This window comes from Ceratotherium simum, chromosome 14 (assembly GCF_057802395.1).
Source record: "Ceratotherium simum simum isolate JZ-2026a chromosome 14, ASM5780239v1, whole genome shotgun sequence".
NCBI classification, from domain to species: Eukaryota; Metazoa; Chordata; class Mammalia; order Perissodactyla; family Rhinocerotidae; genus Ceratotherium; species Ceratotherium simum.
The window spans coordinates 34,822,258-34,841,828 of NC_141913.1; positions in this window are offsets into that span (position 1 = coordinate 34,822,258).

Below are 19,571 nucleotides of genomic sequence, written 5' to 3' on the forward strand. Positions count from 1 at the left end.
CTCAAGCAAGCAAGAATCAAGGAGACCCAGAGGGGTAAATCCCAACCAGGTGCTAGGGAGGAGCTGACTGCAGGATCCAAAGAGACCAGAGGCAAAGAGCAGACCAGAAGATGGAGACTGAGACGTAGCTGGGATAGGAGTCAGGGAGGGGTCCAGGACTTCTGTGAACATCCAAGGGTTTTTGTGACAGCTTTGATGGGCTGGTGGTCAGGGCTTTGTGTACAAGTCAGGTTTCAGACTACATTACAATGCACTAAAATCATAGCTGTGCTCAGCCTGCTGCGACATTCAGTGCTCAAAAAGCCCAGAAGGACAGGTTCTATGAATCCTTAAGCCTATCTCTTGCCTTCTCCAAGTCTCAGTTTATAAAGCTCTACTATAGGAATGACACTGGTGACTTTTAGAGCTTTTACTGGGACTAAATGAGATAATGGATGTGGAACAGCTTTATTTCCTATGACAGGTAACTATTTTTATGACTGTGATTATCATATTTTCAATAATTATCACTGTATGGAAGTGCTGGTTAAACAGCAAAGCCCATTCAACAGACTTTTATCCTATTTAGAGAATTTCTCTAGAGTGTGATAATAGCCCACTTATAGATGTCTTGGAAAAAACTTATCATGTCAGCACGGACAGTGACAAATTGGGCTAATGAGACGTGGATCAGAATCAGGAACAATGTGAAAAGTGGTCAAATCTGAGACCAGAAAGCTGGCTCTCCTTAAGGTCATAGCTGGAGGAAATAAAATGTAGGCCAAAAGTCTAGGTACAAAGAGATCAAGATATGGATTAAAAACGATAAAATAATTAGTGACCTGGATTAGTGGTCCGCACATCTGGGTGGCTCTTACTAGAATTGACCCAGGAGCTTTAACAAAAGTACAGATCTGCTGAATCAGAACCTCTGGCTGGTGTATGAGGCAAATGTTTTTAAAAGTTCTCTAAGTGATTGGGATGATCAGCCAGCCAGGTTTGGAGAGCAGAGGTCTGTGCCAGGTCTTGGGCCCAGGTGCAAGAAGCCATCAAGCCCGCAGGATCAAACACCTGGGAGCCTGGGGCCTGGCAGTTAGCTGGACCACGACAGGGACACCAAGCACTGGAACATATCATGGAGAATGATGGGGGCAGGCTTCACTGGCCTGTGGATTTTGTTTGCTTAATCAGGCCTGTGTGTGTTCTAGAAGGGCAGGGGCTTCAGTTCAGGATATTGGGGAGGCCAAGTCTGTAGATACGAGGATAAGGAAAGCTATAGTTAGGAAGGGGATCCTGGAGGAACAGCTGAAGGTCAACGCAAAGAGGAGCAATTTATCTCTTCTCACACTCTCAGACCTTATTTCCTGACGTGGTGGGCTTGGGGGACACAAATTTTTTCCACTGCTATCAGGACAGGGTAAGAAAACAGAGCTGGAGGGGAAATATGGTGGGATTAGAGGAAGACAAATGAAAAATAAGAGTGTGTGGATCTGGGGTCTCCTCTCCTTCACCTCCACCTCCCCTGCAGCTACAATCATTGGTGTAAGAAGAAGCCACATGCGCCCTGAGGAGAGCGATGCTCCCGGGGTTCACATTCTCAGGCGTGTAAGGAAGAGAGCTGCTTGGTGGGCCGACAGGGTCCCTGGAGAAGAGGCTATTTTCACACCTTGATGAAAGGCTCAGACCCTGTCTCTTCTAGAGACTTCCAGAAAGCTCCCAGCTCTCAGACACAGAGGTTTTGGTAACCACAACACACAAAAAAGTCTCCTTAGAGACATGGCAAATTTCGTGAATCAGCACAGATGAGCAGGCGAGAGCCATGTAATTCCCCAATCAAGGTAGTTGATTGTGCATATCTTCAGTTTAAGAAAAAATTAAAAATAAACCCTTTGAAGGAGAGGGAGAGAATGAGAGAGAAATTTAGTTGTCTATCTTTTGTCTCAATGAAGTGCCAAAATGAAGATTCCACATTAAATTCCCCAAAATTTGCCAGAAAGACTGAGTTTCAATGAATACTATGCTTCAGAAACAGAAGAAATAGCAGAAAAAAAACTTTGTTTCCCTAGTCAAAGCCTCACTGGTCTTGCAGACCACTCCTCTGGGGCTGTTCCTTCTGGAAGCAGTACCTACTTGGGCTTGGGTTCTGATGAAGCTCTGTCAAGTGGGAATATTAGTAAGAATCCTCAGAGAACCAATAACCCACCAGAGGAACATAATAAAACACTGTATCACAAAACTTGACTTGATTCAAGTAACCTTTCTTTCCTCATAATTAAATGTATAATGTGTGACCAAGATGGCACAACAGAGAAAAGAGTGTGCATTTTGAATACCACCCTAAACGTGACTTCTAACACTTCTACATATATGACCTTGGGCAAGTTAACGTTTGAAAAGTGGACATGAAGGATACCTATATCTGTCTTCTACAGTTTTGGAGAGAGTCATACAAGATAATATGCATGAAGTCACTTTTTACAGTGTCTTAAATATAGCAGGCATCAATATGTCTTAAATATGATACTGATTCACTGATCTGTTTGTGATCTCTCCCAATTTTTCAGCCAGTTGTTTGTATTTCTCTCAAGTTCCCTGGATTTTTCTGCACACAGATGGCCACAGTTGGATCTGTGGGAAAGTGATGTTTGAGCTGAAAGGGAAGCATTTGTATAGGTGAGCAGACCAGGATTCCAGGCCCAGGCTAAAGGACGGTCTTTTAATAGGGCTGGTTTGAGCTGAAATGGAAGGGTGGGCAGAGGTGGAAGATAAGATGGGAAGATAGATGACAGTCAGGTTGTGAATCACAGGTAGGAGACAGCAGACCCCCACTTCTAGCATTGCTTCCAAAGGGGCTCCCCAGGGCAATGGCTTGGGCTCCTACCCCCCACTCCTTCCCTGCCCCTTCTGCATCAGCCAGTTAATGTTTAATCCTTTGGTGTGGGTACCTGCAGGGCGGGAGGCCCCAGAGCCTGGGCCTCCCTTCCCTAGGAGTAGATAAGGAGCAGGCTTCACTGGACAGGCCTGACTGCATACCTCCATGCCTTCGTGATCAGGTGCTTATCTCCAGGTGTTTGCCTGAAGGGAGGTCATGAAAAATCAACACCAATCAGGGCAGTTTCCTTGGAAGCTGAAATTATCTCGCAGGCATCTCGGAGCAGGTGCAGGGCTATTTTGGGCCAGCAATCACTGTGTGCAGAGGAGGGAGCATCGCCTCTTCTCGCAATAAGGCAGCAGCCTAGAGAGAGCCAATTATGGCGAGCCGCTTCCAGCTCCTTATGTCTGTGCCTCTGAATGCAGCAGAGCATCCTGGCACAGGTTTCTGCTGCCCCACCAGCGGCGAGGGCTTCTCTCCAACTGATGAAATGATAGGGGCTTGGCTTCCTGGTCTGAAAAAGCGCTTACCTCACCTACAGGATAAAGTTCTCATCTCTTAGTTTGGAATTCAAGAACCCCTGTCTCCAAACTCACATGAAATCTCTATTCAAAATCTTTGCCCAGATTCCTCTCATGCTCTTCGCCAACCTAGACCTTCCATACCAATCAAGAGATGTCTTGATTTTAACCCAGATATGCTGAACCTGCCTCTGGATCCCTGCCTAAGCTGCTCTCCACCTCCTCATTTCAAGGTTAACTCTCCTCTGTTTAATTTATCATTTCTCCAGATTCCTCTTCTTCATCAAGGTGTACATCCCCCCTTGATGGGTACCCCAGCCCCCTACAGATCTCTCCCTCTTCTGCCCTGCCATTGTTGAAACCACAGAACCCAATCGTGCACCTGTGTGCACTCTTCAGTTGGCAATGTTGGCTTCCTGGGTATGTTATACACTCCCTCCCCCTGAAAAACAGAAAGTGTCTCAAGGGTCTTCTGCTTCTTTGTGTCCCCCACAGTATCTAGGACTAATGTCTAGGCACTGAATAACTACAAATTCAATTCCTATCTCTCCTAATTCCCAAACCTTCTGCAGAGCCTAGCTCATCTCCCCTCGCCCTCTGAAATCTACTCTAGCCACTCAAAACATTGATACCAGCTACATTCAGAGGCAACATCCCAGAGTTTAGGAATTCACTGTTTTCTAAAAGCTTCTGGCTGGTTTGTCTTATGTCTCCAAACAGTCCATTTCTGAGGCCGGGGGCCATGTCTTATGTGTACTTCCTCATACCAAATCCTCCTCCCCAGCTAACACAGAAAGTGGGTGGTGATCAGTATGTGTTCTGTTTGCCTAAAGGCTCCCCAGCTGGTGATCTGGTTTCCAAGGAAGGGAAACACTTGCATTGTAACCAAGTTTATTAAAATACGTGCCCACCATCCTCATCTTTTAGAAGCCAACAATCTAAAAATATACCACAGAGAGAAAGGGCATACAGACAATTGAAAAGACAAGAACTAGGAGCAGACAGTATCTAAAAATATCAGGATTCTGAACAGAAAAGGGAGGTTTTATAGCGTTACACGTTGCAAGCTTGTCCAAAGCGGCTCTCTCTCTCTCTCTCTCTCTCCCCCTGCCACCCCTAATATCTTCACTTCTTTTCTCTTTCACATCCTCTCTTCTAATATTTAAACCTTAAAAAAGTCAAAACAGAATCCAATGGACAGCCAGCACCCATATCCATCACTGCTTGTTCTCTTCCCCTGAAACCGGGTAGCACATGGTGTCACTCCTGTCAGATGGCTTAGATGAAAGCCCTGGCTTGTTCCTCTGATAGTATTTTGTGTCCTTCTGATGCAGTAGTGATGAAGTTGTCCTGGATTGTAGTGATTGTGTGTGGGGTTTCTATCCCTTATTAGAGTATAAACACCTTAATAGAAAGGACTGTGTCCCATTCATCCCCAGGAGCCCCAGGACACAGTGCAATGTTTTTGGTATAAGAAGTTGGCCTTTTGCTAAGGAAATAAGTGAGCTATTATTGAAACCATGATTCTCTCCAGGGCTTGACAGCCCGTGGACACACTGATATTAATAACCACAATTTGGTCCCACACAGCTCCCACCTACACAACCAGACAGTCTGTCACACATTGACTCTGTCTGAATCAGGAATGAAAAAAAGGGGCATCTCCACAGTTACATCAAATGGAATCTCAGACAGACCCGAATATAAAAAACAGATGGGACAGGTTAGATCGTCGGGGTTTGGCAGAAGCTGCTTTGCTGTCTGCAGAGGCTCTAAAGCAGCAAGGGGGCCCCAGAGCTCTGTCCCTGGACCAATGGGGGCATCTCAGGAGTCAGAACCAGAGGAAGCCAACATGGCCCTGGCAGCTGACTCCCCGCTAACCAGGGCTGCTCTGCTTCTCCCAGTTTCATGTCTGGGATTCTACGTAGGATTTTGTTTGAAGAAAATCTTCCAATAATTAGAAAATAAACCACTAGATTACAATCAAGTTTCCTAATCACTGTTCCATGGAACAAAATGCTGCTGCTCATGCCCACCTTCTCCCTGAGAGCTCCCCTTTACCGCTGTCCCCAGAACTGCTTTAGATCAATGACCATTGGGCAGTGGAATTTGAGCTGGGAGAACGTGACTACCAGCTGTCCTTTGCTGACTGGTGGAACCAGGGAAAGTCATCTTTCTTCCTTCTCTCCCACAGACTTCAGGACCCCCTGTGCCCCATTCCTCTTCCAAACCTTCTCATAAATTCTCTTCATTATCAAGAGTGAATAACTGAATGTGAGAGTGAGCAGGGTTCTTAGAGAGCATCTGAACCAACTCCTTGGTCTTACAGATGAAGAAATCCACTATGAGTTATAGATGGGCAAAGTGACTTGCCCAGAGTCACATTGTTAGATGGTCGATGTAGAGACTCATTCTCCTTAGAGTCTGTGCATATTTAAGAAGTTTAAAATATCACACTAAAAGAAACCAGGGATATCAGAGAATTTCTGGCATCAGCTCCTTCCAGGTAGGGCCATATTCTGTCCAAAGCATGGAGAGTGTGGTTCTTCTGAAGCTGCACTGCAGAAACTTTTTTTTCTGATAAACTTTTGATAGTTTCAGCCAAACGAGAGTGGCCTTGAACTCCAAGACAAATATATAACTCCCATCTTCCTCAATTTACTTGCCTTGGGCATATGCTAGACAGGCTGTGCTGGAGTTGTACCCTCCAAGCTGGGGACAGAGCTTCCCTGGGGACCAGAGCTCATGGTGTGGCACCAGCTTGACAGTGTCCATGTGAACGGAATCCACCCAGGCTTGGCACTTTTCTGCTGGTTCACACTCATTCCTGTCTCTCCCTGCCTGCCTCCTCTCCCCCAAAACCCACCCCCAATCAAGAGAGCTGTATTTCCCAAACCCCATTTCACAGCTATATTGTTTTATACAGCCCCTCCAAAATACCTTGAATAGTCCCTTTCTATTGCTTCCATTTTCTGAAAACTCCAGCTGCTCCTCTGAAACCATCCAAATCTAATTAACTGCATAAGCTGGAGTTAGGGAGAGTGGCTCACTTTCGGGTCCTTAGCATACCCATTCAGACCTTCTTTCAATATGGGCACAAAACCAGGAATTTCTAATAATTGTATCTATGGGCCAGGAAGGAAAAAAAAAAAGAAAAGAAAAAGAAAGAAGGAAAGCTGCTAATAAGTAGGTCTGTGAAAGCAGGGAGATCAGCACCTCGCTTGAACTTGGCAGCCTGGCCCCGAGAAACTTGGAGACAATGCCACTGGGGGATCTAAAAGCTTAGCCTCCTGACTCAAATCTTGTGAGAACATACCCAGGCAGTGAATAGAGATTGGAGTCTCAGCTCTAAATTGTCCCAGCTCAGACTCATTGAAATGTCTTCTCACAGAGTGAGAAAAGTTTGCAGAATGTCAATGAGGCTGTGCTTAGAAGTGGAAGATGGAGAAACTCAGAGGTTTATTCCTGAAAGCCATGGATTAAGACAAAGTGGCACGTTGGGTCTTTGCCAGGTGGCCCCGACGGGAGGGGGCTGTGCTACATGGGGAGCTGTCAGGGATGGATGCTACCTGCGTATGAACCACTTCCTGGAGTGTCACATGGGGGCCGGGACCTGGGAAGTCACCTATTTAGTCCTCACTGCTCGTTTAATAGATGAGAGGAGAGACTCAGAGGGGAGGGGCTTCAGCATGCTCCCCTCTGCCTGGGGTCCCCACCTCCGCTTTGCTGCCTCCCCAGAATGGCCTTCCTCACCACTACAGTTCAGTCCCCTCACTTTGCCAAAAGAGGCCATGGGTAAATAAATGTCTGGACCTATCCTTCCAGACCGGTTTCAAATTCCAGCTCCTTACCTTTGCACCCCCAAACCCCTTTATCTTCCCTGTGCTGCTGTGGCTCTTTGAGCCACTCTCAAAATTGCTCAGCCCTGGCCTCCTAGCATACATTTTGGACATTTTACTCCCTGCTCTAGATGGCTGATTCTGGGAGTCTGGGACTGCATCATATACTTCTGGTATCCCTCACAGTTCCTTAGGCTTTGGGGGTAATTAACAAACATTGTTTGAATAGACACATGACTAATCCAAGCTGAGCCTGGAATTCAGGTCTGCTAACTCGTATAATAAGTCAAAATTTCACCACACTATGTTTAAAGTCTCTTCCCCATGGGAGGTCGGTTTACTTATTTTGATCATTGTGGGAGTAAAAGTGAAACAATAGCAAAGAAGCTGCTCTTCTGTAGTAGTGGTATGCTGAAGGTGGACAAATTATAAGAATTCAATTATACGTGATCATATACACGCATGTATGTGTTCCTATATGCATCTATGTGTGTGTATACAAATGTATATACATCCACACATATATGGAAGGGGTGAATGTGTTTTTAAACGAGCAATTACAACAGGAGAGAAAACAGTTTTCTTCCAGAAAGAAGTTCATGGTTTCTCTTTGTAAAGAAAAAGCACTGCACGTTTTTACAAGCAGCATAGATTAGGCAATGCATGGTTTTAGAACAGTGCTTGGCACCCAGCAAGCATGACACTTTTTGTTCATTTTTATTATCAATGTCTCAAGTTGTTTTTCCAGGAGTGGGGATGGGTTGTCTCTTATGAATAGGAATTCACTCCCAGGGCCTCACTAGCGAGCTTCTATTGAAAAGAACTAAAGCACCATTCTCTAGTCACATCTTTGCTCTGGGTGATGGTGCTTGGAAGCCCATTCGTAGCCCCAGATATGAAGAGTGACAGAACTGAAACAGAGTGAACCATAAGCTTTTCCAGATCCCGGAATCTTCTTCATATGAAATCGCACACAGGTCAATAAGTCAAGGGGACCCTCTCTGAATGAGGAGAGCAGAGGTCCTCTCTCTTTCCTCCTCCCTTCTCTCTCTCCCCTGTCCACCCCTCAAACCCCAGCACCCCAATGGGTCTCATGGACTTCCTAAGCCTCCTAGCTCAGAGGAATGCTGTGCAAAAACCTCTACTCTCCTCCAGTGTTCCAGATTTACAGAGTTAGAGTTAGAGATTCTGGGTGCAGGTCTCAGTTTTGCCTTTTTCTGGCTGTGTGGCCTTTTAAGATCATTCACCTGGAGTAATCTGAGTAATCTTGCCTAGAAAATGGTCATTATAGGTACTTCTTACTTTCTGTACAAAACAGCATGCATCCCTGCTCTTGTGGAGCCTGACAACCACCAAACACAAAACATAACACGTAACAGTGATACTTCTTGGTCTTAGCAGTCTTCTTTGCTACTCCTATTATTGAGAGAAGAAATGGAGCATTAGAGACATTTAGTGCTACGCCCAGTATCACGAAGGTCGCAGGTCACCTTTAGCTTCTACCTCATTGCTCTTTCCCCTGTCTCACTTGGGTGGCTCTCTTGGTGAGGCAGAAACATCTGTGTTTTGTGGTTGTGATCATTGACCCTAGAGCCAGAAGGACTAGGTTCAAGTCACAGCTCCACCACCTGGCTTATAATGAGCACCATATGTGTTATCTATTATTACTATTTTTACTATTATTATTGCTATTGTTGTTACTTTTCATTGTTTTTCTAGGACTGTGAAGGGGCTCTCTCTTGTGTGCTCAACACACATAAGTTGTCCATTTAGGGTTGCAATGGAGCTAGATTATCCCATAAACAGACTAAGCAACACACTCAAGCCAAGCAAAGGAACCAAAGAAAAAAAAGAAGCCAACTTCAATAAACTTAGTTTTGTAATCAGAAAATTCCACCAGCAGAGGTAGAGTAAGCATAACTAGATTTTTCAGCGTTTCCTTTCTAAAGGACTTACCAGAAGCAGAGTGTGCCCTGGAGGAGAGAATAGAGCACAGCCGCCTCCCCCATTAGGAGTCTGAATCAGCCCCTTGGCTTCTCAGCTGAGCTTCTCTAGCTCCCTGCACTCACTGGCCACAGCGGTCACCACAATCACACTGGCCTTTCTGGTCTTAGTCCTCCATTTCACCTACCGGCCTCCTTCTTGGCCTCCCTCCACGTTTTTTCTCCTCCCCTTCAGTCTCCCCAGCATGTGCCGGCTGGATCAGCCACAGAAAAGGTCTGTGATGAAGCCACACTCGGAACTCTGTCCAGCAGGTGCCCCTAGGTGGGGAAGCCACTCTTGGCAGTCATAGAGACAAAGGCACTGTTGTAGCTCACGCCGAGGACCTCTCTGTCACCACTCGCATCTACAGCAAAGACAGTCTGAAATACACAAGGTGGATCTTGGCACTGTGAGCTAGAGAGTTGTCTATCACTTTCCACCTTCTTCTTCAGGATCTTTCTTATTCCTTAAGTGTCTTTCCCTCTCCTACCACCCAGAAGCTGCCCACTAGCTGTCCTCTGGCTGCCCAGGGAAACTAGCTGCAGACTTCTGCCCAAGACATACTTCCCACCTGACCAGGACCTGAGATTGAATCTCTGTCTCCTACTTCCCCACCTCCACACATACCTGGTGTGTGTCTCTCATTATTGAGAGAATTGGCTCAGCTGATACCTGGCAGAGTACTTATCCATACAAAAGCATTCGTGGATACTCATAGATTCCATCGACTTCCTCAGAGCAATCTATGCACTTCAGACTGAAACGGAATTTATATTTAAAAGTAGAATGTTAGGCCAAATACCGGGCCAGTAGGAGAGCACTTGGAGAAAGTCTGGGACTTGCTGGTATTCTTTCAAATCACATAGCATGATGAGGCCCTGCATGAAGAATGAGGAGTAAAATCTGTCAGAATCATAGTTCCATTTGGCTGAGGGGCAGGGAACCAGCTATCCAGCAGTATGTAAACCAAAAGTTGTTTCTTTGACTGGAAATTTTTACTTGTATTTTATGTTTTGGATTTGTAGCTTCAGGATTTTCAGTTTTGGATTAGAAGAATATTAGAAGTAGGAAGGACTTGGGAGATTTTCTAATCCGCCCTCCTTATTTGATAAATGCAACAACAACCCAGAAAAGGAAATGACTTGACCAAGGTTTCACAGTGAGATGGTAGACTATGTGTTTGGGGAAAATTACCAAGATTTCACGAATGTAAGATGGAAGAGTTTTCCTCTAGGTTACGGGAAGAATGAAGCCCCTTGCCTCAATATATCTTTCTCCTTGGTTTTTGAGCTTTCAGAAACCAGCTGAATCTGGCATGCCCAAGAAGAAAAGGAAACTACATGTAAAGAGTTACCATCCATGGATGTGAGGGTGATGTGGCTGTGACATCTGTTACCCCATTGATCGCTAGGGTTGATTCAGCTGATCTGGCTGGTTAAATAGGTGTCCCCTTCCTCCCTCACCACTCCATGTGCATCTCTCTTGAAGATCACAGTAGGTCAAAGAGGACGACCTTCTCCAATAGAGGAGGACAATTCTTGGCTCAAGGGTGTACAAGCAGCTGGGGTACCCAGCTAGAACCTCCGTACAAGCTCTCAAGGTCCATTTGTAGGAGAACGTAGAGTAGTCAAGCTTCTGAGACTTCAGATACACCCAAATGAGGTCTGCCTTTCTTTTTAAAAAAAATTTTTTTAAAATAGTAAAATAAATAAATAATTAAAAAAATTTTTCCATTTTCCCATTTTAAATGACAAGTTGACCAACCAGTGAGCAAGGAGGTTGGAACATCGTGTCAACCTGTGTTTTGACATTTTAGTGACCTTGTAACCCTGCAAAAGTCACTCTTCAGTGGTGTGTTGGAGCTGGCTCACACCAAGCCAATTGTGCTCATCTTTCCCCAATTTCAATTTCAGTAACTTCGCATTGGTAGCTTAAAATTGGCTGTGATGGCAGTATTTACACCACAGAAAACGGAAAATCTCAGCTTCCTCATAATTTTTCTTTGATTTGGTTTAACAGCTTGTTCCTCTCACACCAATGAGAAATTGGTCCTATTGGATGTTGAAGGATTCCAAATAATGTTAATAATCAATAAGTACTCAAGATCTGAATCATCTAACTAAATTAAATCTTTCCTAAAATGTTTGGCCATTCAACAATAGAATGGCAGGCCTTAACACACAGTGGCCATCTTCAGCTAAGAAGCCAACCAACAACTTAGGTTGTTAGGATGTTGTAATAGGGGTTCCTGAATGGAATGAGTGACTACAACCAGCTCACCTAGGAGAAGCTAAGATTGTCTGTTGGGTAAAAGTAGTTACTCTGTATGAGTCTCAGTCAACATGGAAAAAACAAATAAATACTATCGTCGCTCGTCTTTTCCTCTTTCCAAACTTTCCCCTTCTCCCGACCATGTAAAAAGGAATTAGGCCTGATTGCCTAGAGCAGAAAGATGGGGCAATTCAATCTCTGATGAAAAAGACTCAGTTTCCAGCTTTCTCTTCCAGCATCCTTCTATCTACCCACTCCTCTTTGGGGCTGAATAGTAAGGGTAACTAGTCTCTTCTGTCTATCTTAGGAAATCATTTTTTACACTAGTTCACATATATGATTTAATGTGGTACCCAACCCAGGTACATTTGCACTTTAAAAGAGGTCATTTGGAAAATGTAATTCTTAATCCAAAGAAACATCACATATTTAATGGTGAAATCTCAAGGATCCAAGGTAAGTATTTTATATATGGTTGGGTTGGCTGAAGGATAGTGTTCCAGTGGAGGGTAAGCTAAGATTAACTTGACGTGTATACATTTAAACGTTTTATGCTAGGAGCATTGTTCTAGCGCATTGTTCATAGTGCCTTCATTTAATGTCTTAACAATAAAAACAAAGCTGTGAGTATATTTTATACATGAACTTGCTCCAGATATATTTGCATTATTAAACACCTACTGTGCACCAGGTATGGTGCTAAGCTCTGAGATACAATGGGAAGCCAGGCAGACAGGGTGACTCTTTGTGAAGCCTACAGTCTAGGGCATATACCCTCTAAAAGGCCTAGCCAGAATCAAATCCAAGACTCCTGATAACAAGTACAGAATTCTTTCTACTATGTTATAGCTGTTTCCCAGGGAAGTTAGAAGAAATGGCAAAACATGTATTGCTAGATTTTTTTCCCCCAGAGGCACCCCTGGATCAAACTGGATCCTTGATGAAACTCTGGACTGAGAACTGCTGAGGCTTTAGGCAAAGCCATCTTCTCTGATCAGCACTGTGGGAGTGAACTGATGCTTTCTCCATCTTTTTCTTCCCTGTTCCTGATACACATTCTTTCCCCACCTCAGAGGGGACTCTGCTAGGAAACACTTGGAGGATAGCAATGGGTTAATCACTTCATGGAGAAGGGATTTAAAGGCTAAACATGTGGGAAAACCCAAAGGCCCCTACCTCAACCACCCCCAAAGATCCTGTTTCATTTTCCCCCGGGGCACCCCAGCAACCCCAAAAAGAATCAGCTACAGGGAAAGATTCAGGCAGGCCTGAGAATGAGGACTGACAAGGAAGTGAATCTAGGCAACTCTATCATCTGCTCCGTGGGAGAGGAGGCTGGTGAGCTCGGAGGCCTGTTTTTCCCTTAACAGATGCAAGAAAAGAGCCGGAAAAGGTCAGAGATAAATGCAGCCCTCACTTTGTTCTGCATATTCAAAAGAACTTCTCTAAAGAAAGCCTCAAAATATATGTGTGTTCACTCAACCTTTTCCTGTCAGGCACAGGGTTCCAGATATGGAAATGACAGAGTAACCACTGAAGAAATTTTTGCAGGTCTGTGCAACAGCAGCGCTTACGAGCAGGGCCCCCGAAGGGTGTGCTTCACGCGGGACCCATCAATCTGGCTAGAGAAAGGGAAGCTTGGAAACAGCATATTATCTTGAGAAATCACTCCCAGAAAGGAGCAAAAAGTTCACAGGGAGAATGCCAGGGAGGGGGAGAGAGAGGGAGACTAGAACACTGTCATCAGAAGCGGCTGGAATTGGAAACAGTCCAAGACCTCATCATGGCTGACATCCCCGCGCATAATCAGAAATTCCTTTCAATTATGTGGGAAAAGTCTCTTTGCATTGTCAGCCCGGATGCCCCCGTGAAGACATAGCATGAAATGAGTCTCAGGGAAATGTCAGCGTGAGAGCGAGATCCGATTGCCAGTGGCTTGGTTGGGGGAAGACAGGCCAGAGAGATGGGGCTGATGGAATAATCTGTCGTCCCCACTCAGAGCAAAACAACACCCCGAAAGGTAAAAGGACTCTGTACCCTGGCTTGGCAGAGGGGACACTCGTTTCCCAACATGAATTAAAAATGTTTAATCCTGTAGCCCCAAAATATCTTTGCTACCTCAGCTTCCACAACCAAGGACCCAACCTGCGTTTTCAACCATACTTCTCACTACGCCCTTGTCTTCACTGAACTAGACTATTTGCTATCCTCCAAACATGCCTAGATCTTTCATACTCCTTAGGGGAGGTATTTCTTCTACCTAAGATCCCATGCACCTCTCATCCATCTCTCCAAACCAAAGACTATCCCCCATGTGGTGTTCAACTGCAATTAGTAGACCCTGTCCTACAACTCTTTTCACCATGTAATATCTAGCCCCACACTTTATTAGTCTCAACTACTAACATTAATAATAAAAATAATAATAATAGCTAATATTTATCGAGCCCTAACACCATGCCAAACTAATTTAATCCTTATACTATCTATAGAGTGAATAAACAGTGACATGACTTCATTCTTTTTGCCAGGAAATAAACTGAAGCTTAGCTAGGTAAAATTACTTATCTATAATTACCCATATGAGCAGAGCCTGAGTACAAACCTCAGTCCTTTGGACTTGAGATGTTTTGCCCTTTACTCCTGTGCTTTTCTGCCTCCCCTAATGTCACTTACTCTCTGTCTACTGAGGAGGAATTGATGAATACCCGTTTTGCAGATCTAGCCCAGAGATGTTCAAAAAGCTTGTTGTAAATGATAGTGTCTTCGTGTCTCACCATTTTCCTTATTAAATGTGTATATTCCAAACACTAAACTCTCCACTGCTTGCTTTACAAGTAAATCCATTCAAGAGTATGAATACTGGAATGAAGCTTTCAAAAAGACACAGGACAAGCTTATCTGGTACAGAGATAACAAAGATTTTGGAAAAGAATTTGAAGGGTATTACCATCTTAGATAGGACCTTGATTGGGAACTAGAAATTCTAAAATTAACTGTTATGATGAACAATTAACTTCCTCTACCAGATAACAAAATTTCTACATTACAATCATAGGGTCATAGCCTGCTGGATAAGGCTGGAGATGACTCTAAGAGCATCTGGTGCAGCTCCTTTTTGTTATAGTTGGGAAATCTAAGGTGTAGACTGAGGACGGACCTTGTGCATTCAGATAGTTAGTGTCAGAGCTAGCATTGTTTAAGTGTGAAGACTAGAAAAGCCCAACCCACAAAGAAGACGTGGGACACTGGTAGAGTCTAGTGCTTCTCAAACTTTAGTGTGCACTCAAATCAACTGGGGGTCATATTAACATGCAAATTCTGATTCAGTAGGCCCAAGGTGGGGCCTGCGTTTCTAACAAGCTCTTAGGTGACACCCTTGCTAATGAACTGTACCTTAGGTAGCCAGGATCTAATCTAGACCAGCTCTATCCAATAGAAATGTAATGGGAGCCATATATGTCATTTTAAAATTTCTAGTAGCCACATTTTAAAAAGTAAAAAAAAAAAAGGCAAAATTAATTTTAATAATATCATTTATTGAGTCTAATATGTACATATTATTATTTCAACGTATAATCGATACAAACTATAGTTATTATTTTACATTATTTTTTACATATTAAGTTTTCAAAATCCAGTATGTAGTTTAAATTTACAGCACAATTTGACTAGCTACATTTCAAATGCTCAGTAGACACATGTGGCTAGTGGCTATCAGATTAGACAGCATAGCTCCAGACCACACTCCTGTCTCATGTAGACTATCTTGTGGAGTCTTATTTCATTTTGTAGGTTAAATCCAACTAGACAGCTTGTCCCTCACAACAGAGCTCATTTCTGTGTATGCTCTACGACATCCTGCCCAGGTCTGGGCACATACACGTGCAGTCCATGAGGACTTAATTGATTTCTACTTGCCCCGACCTCTTGCAGACAGAGATCAGCCTTTCCTACCATCTTCACACGCTTGTGTTATTCAGCTCAGGCTCTCTAGTTCCTGCACTGGGCATGACATTAGATGAGGTGACTTCCAAGCCTCTTTCTTCTTCCAAGAGTTTATGATTTTATCCATTCCAACATTAGCTGCAGTTATTGTTCCAAATATCCTCTCAGCCTTCTTTCTTTCTTCATCGCAGACAGTTCCTACATCCTTCCCTCATTTCCTCTTTTAAAAACTCATTAATCACCTTCATGCTCCCTCTGGAGCCAACTTCAGGCGACTCTCAGATTTAGAGGCTTAAGTGGAACACTGGAGTCTAATAGAGGACAACTGGGGGCACTATATCAGATGCTCCTGTTTCTACATGCTCTCAGAATTCAATCTTGTGTTTATATATGGCCCTGAGAAAAATGGCCTATGGTCAATATATTAAGTATCTAAGGAAAAGTAGAGTATAGCAGTTAAGTGCATAGGCTCTGGGATCAGACGGCTTGTGCTCAAATACCAGTTCAGCTGGGAAGCATATGTAAATTCTCTAAACTTCACTGTCTCCTAATAGCTATGAGGTCAAATGAGATAACCCAAGTAAAGGACTTAAGACAGTTGCCTACACATTAGTGCTCAATAAGTAGCAGGTGACTATTAAAGTTGGTGTTTTTTGAATTGTGAGGAAGAGATCTGATCATTACATGGCTCAGCCAGAAGAAATGCTGTGGCTAAAAAGGACTGAGCACATTTTGGGTTGTGCCCAACTCAGAGCAAAGCTATTTTTCTTTTACATTAGATACTTGATCGTTCTAATCTCAAGACCTTCTAATTTCAGTCCTCCTCTTAAAATCCTGTTGCTAATTTCCTTCTCATCACCTCACTACCCAGCACTCATTGATGACCTTCACCTGGCCCTTTAAAAACCCGTCAAAGAACAGGTCATGTCAGAGAGCCCGGCAAAGAGATCTCCTGGGAGAGCGCCTGTCTCCATGCTGCCCGAAGTCACCCTTGTGCAGTTTGCAAATAAACAACATCTCCCCTGGAAGAAAGAACAAATAGTTCATAATTGGCAATCTGCATAATGAGTGGTGCATCTATGCAAATATAACATTTGGAATAATCTATTAATATCTCGACTGTGATGTCTGTGGGCCACCACTTCCCATGCTAAAGAGCCAGAGCCAAATATTTTCTGACTCCTCCTGAGGTGAGAAGAGAGATTGACAAGCTGCTGTCTTCTTGGGGCTCCAATTAGAAATCTGGAGACCACCAGAGTTGGAAGGGATCTCAGAAGCTGTTCAATGACTCCCCCAACATTAAGGATGAGGAGTCAGAAGTCCAGAGAGGCTTGGAGGTTCGCGGGGTTCCTGTGCTGTTAGTAGCAGAACAAAGGTCACAAGCCAGTTGCAGACTCCCAGCCTCAGCCCTCCCTGAGATGCCAACACATGTCTCTCCTGCCAATCAGGTTTTAGCTAGTATAAAATGCAGCCTTCTATGTGGAATTGTCTCTAGCTCTCCCTCCTCTGTTTTCCCTCACTCTTGACTTAATTCCTCTTGCTGATCTAATCTTGTAACCTAGAGAACTAGCTTCTAGGACTACAGGACAGAAAGATTGGAGGACTCAGGTCAAAAACATCTGGTTCAAAACAAGTGGCCATTTGTGAGTTAACGTAAAGATACAACCCCTGGGTTGGGCTGAACTCCCTTTCCTCTTGAAGTTGAGAGACTCTTGAACATACACACACACACATGAATAAATAAAACCTCAGATTTACAAAGGTAACACTGCTGAACCACCAGCACTGGAAGAGTGCAGGACAGGCTCTATGAGTAATCTGTGACAGTTCCCTAACCCCTTCCCTGTCATCCCACACTCATCAGCCAATCTTAGGCAGCCTCGCCACTTCCATCATGCTCCTCCCCTTCCCTAGAGGCAATAGTAGCTCCTTCTGTCACCCAAATATCTAACAAGAAGCAGTGCATGTCCACATACCTGTTGGCCAGGGCAGGGTGGGAAACAGTGGCCAGGCACAGAGCAATCAGTTACTCAATCAGGCAATTAACCATTGCCCAAGTTGGAAGAGTAGCATGTGGGTCTGTGAGGTTAGGCTACACCCTGGCATGGATATTAATAAGCCATAAGTTCTCTTTCTTTAAGGCACAGGGCAAATAGCTCTTCCTCTCTGATGCTTTTTCTGGATTTGACCTCACTTCTCAAATTCAATTAATAGCCCCTCTATCCTGCTCCAGCCTGTGAAAACCACTATTTTACTTTGTACAACTTATATTTTGCTGAGCCATTTACACGCCTTTCTTCTAGGCTAGATCATGAATCTGTCTCCTGAAGTCCTGAGCATCTTGCACAGTGTCTACCACAAATAAATGCCCAGAAAGTGTTTGACAAATGACAGAATGAGTAAATTAAGTCATAAAAATCTCTCCAGACTTCAATTTCCACACCAAGAAAATGAGGTAGTTGGACTTTCTCAACTTAATTCTCTGACTCAAAGATATTATTGAGCACCTGCTGTGTGCCCAAATTCTGCTAGAAGTTACTAAGAATCAAGGAAAGTATAAAACCTGCTCCTAGCTGTCACAAGTCTAGTTGGAAAGACAAACACAGTCAGTAAAGAAAATCATTTTGGGCTAAATTGCTTGGTTTTAGTTGATGCAACAGAGATTCAGAGAAGAGAGATCACTGACAGATGGGGCATTTAAAGATGGTTCACAATGGCAGCGGGTGGGTGGGCACAGGGTGGGAGTATCCCAAGAGGAGATGACTATGTGAGCCACGGCATGGCTTTGGGACTAGGTGTATAGTTATCTGTGGAAGGCGAAATGGCAACCTCAGGAGCTACGGACCTTGATTTCTGAACATCAGTTCAATCAGAGACATTTACAACTAGATTTTGGTTCTTTTCTCTTGCACATACCTTTAGCCTCTCACCTTCTACTCACTTCTTTCTAAAAACAGGTTCTTGTATTTCTGTCTTAGTAAAACATTTTGTCACCCATGCTATGCTCTTAAAATATTCCTTTACCTCCTAACCCCTTTAAAATATGGCTTATGTCACTGCCTCCACTGCTGAAACAGCTCTTGTAATCTGGTTGCTTCTTCCACCATGTGCTACTTTCTAAAGGCCATAAAAACAGCTGTAATGGCCAGATGCCAAAGTTCGTTCTTATTCCTAGTCCTCCTTGACCTTGACTCTGTTCTCTTGACCTCCAGCTTAACTTTTTTGAAATGTCTCCTCTGGTTTCTTTGGTCTGCTAAATGGTGACTTCTTCATCACAAACCTTGCTTTATGTGTTTTTCCCTGCCTTCTCCTCAGCTATTCCCCTAAAACTACTGAAGATCTCTACCATCAATCTCTTGATGGTTATATCTCTTTATATAACATTGGCTTCTACCAAGATGACTTGTAAATCCTGGTACTAGCCCCAACTTCTATCCAAAGCTTTAGACATTGGCTTCCAACTGCTAAATAAACTCTCAGCCTGGAGTCCTAGCAACACCTCAAAATCAATGTCTAAAACTCAGCCCTTTCTATTTGCTCTTAATCTAGCTCTTCGGCCCCTATGCCCGTTCCTCCCTTCTCCTCTCTTTCTTCAACCACATTGAGTCCAAAGCTTAAGTCTTTAGATTGTCCCTGCTCAATATCTTAGATTCATCCTCTTCTCTCCATTTCATGTGCCTGCCCTTTTGTTTGGGTGTTCTCTACCTCTTAGATACCTGCCCTGTCACTCTCACTTCCAATCCATCCAGAACTGCCAGGTGCACCTTTTCTATGCTATGGCTCTGGTTAACCCTCTTCTCTGGGTGAAAGCCTTCCAAGATTCTCCATTACCTACTAAACCTAAAATAAACCCTTGAACTGAGCATCCAAGCCTCTGTCTTCTATGGCCCCAACTTCTGGCTTTACCTCCTACTACTACCTACCCAACCTCCCAATTACAGGGAACTTGACTGTTTTACAAAAGCATCCCCCTTATTCCCATCTCTGTGGCTTTCCCAAGCTCATTCATCTTTCTGGAAGATCCTACCTCACACAATTATCATCGGAAATTGACACATCCTTCAAAATTCCTAGGAAATTGCCATTTCCTTCTTGAACTCAGAAATTAATGTAATCTCTTCTTCCTTGTTTCTCCCCTTAGACACTTAGATATTTTAC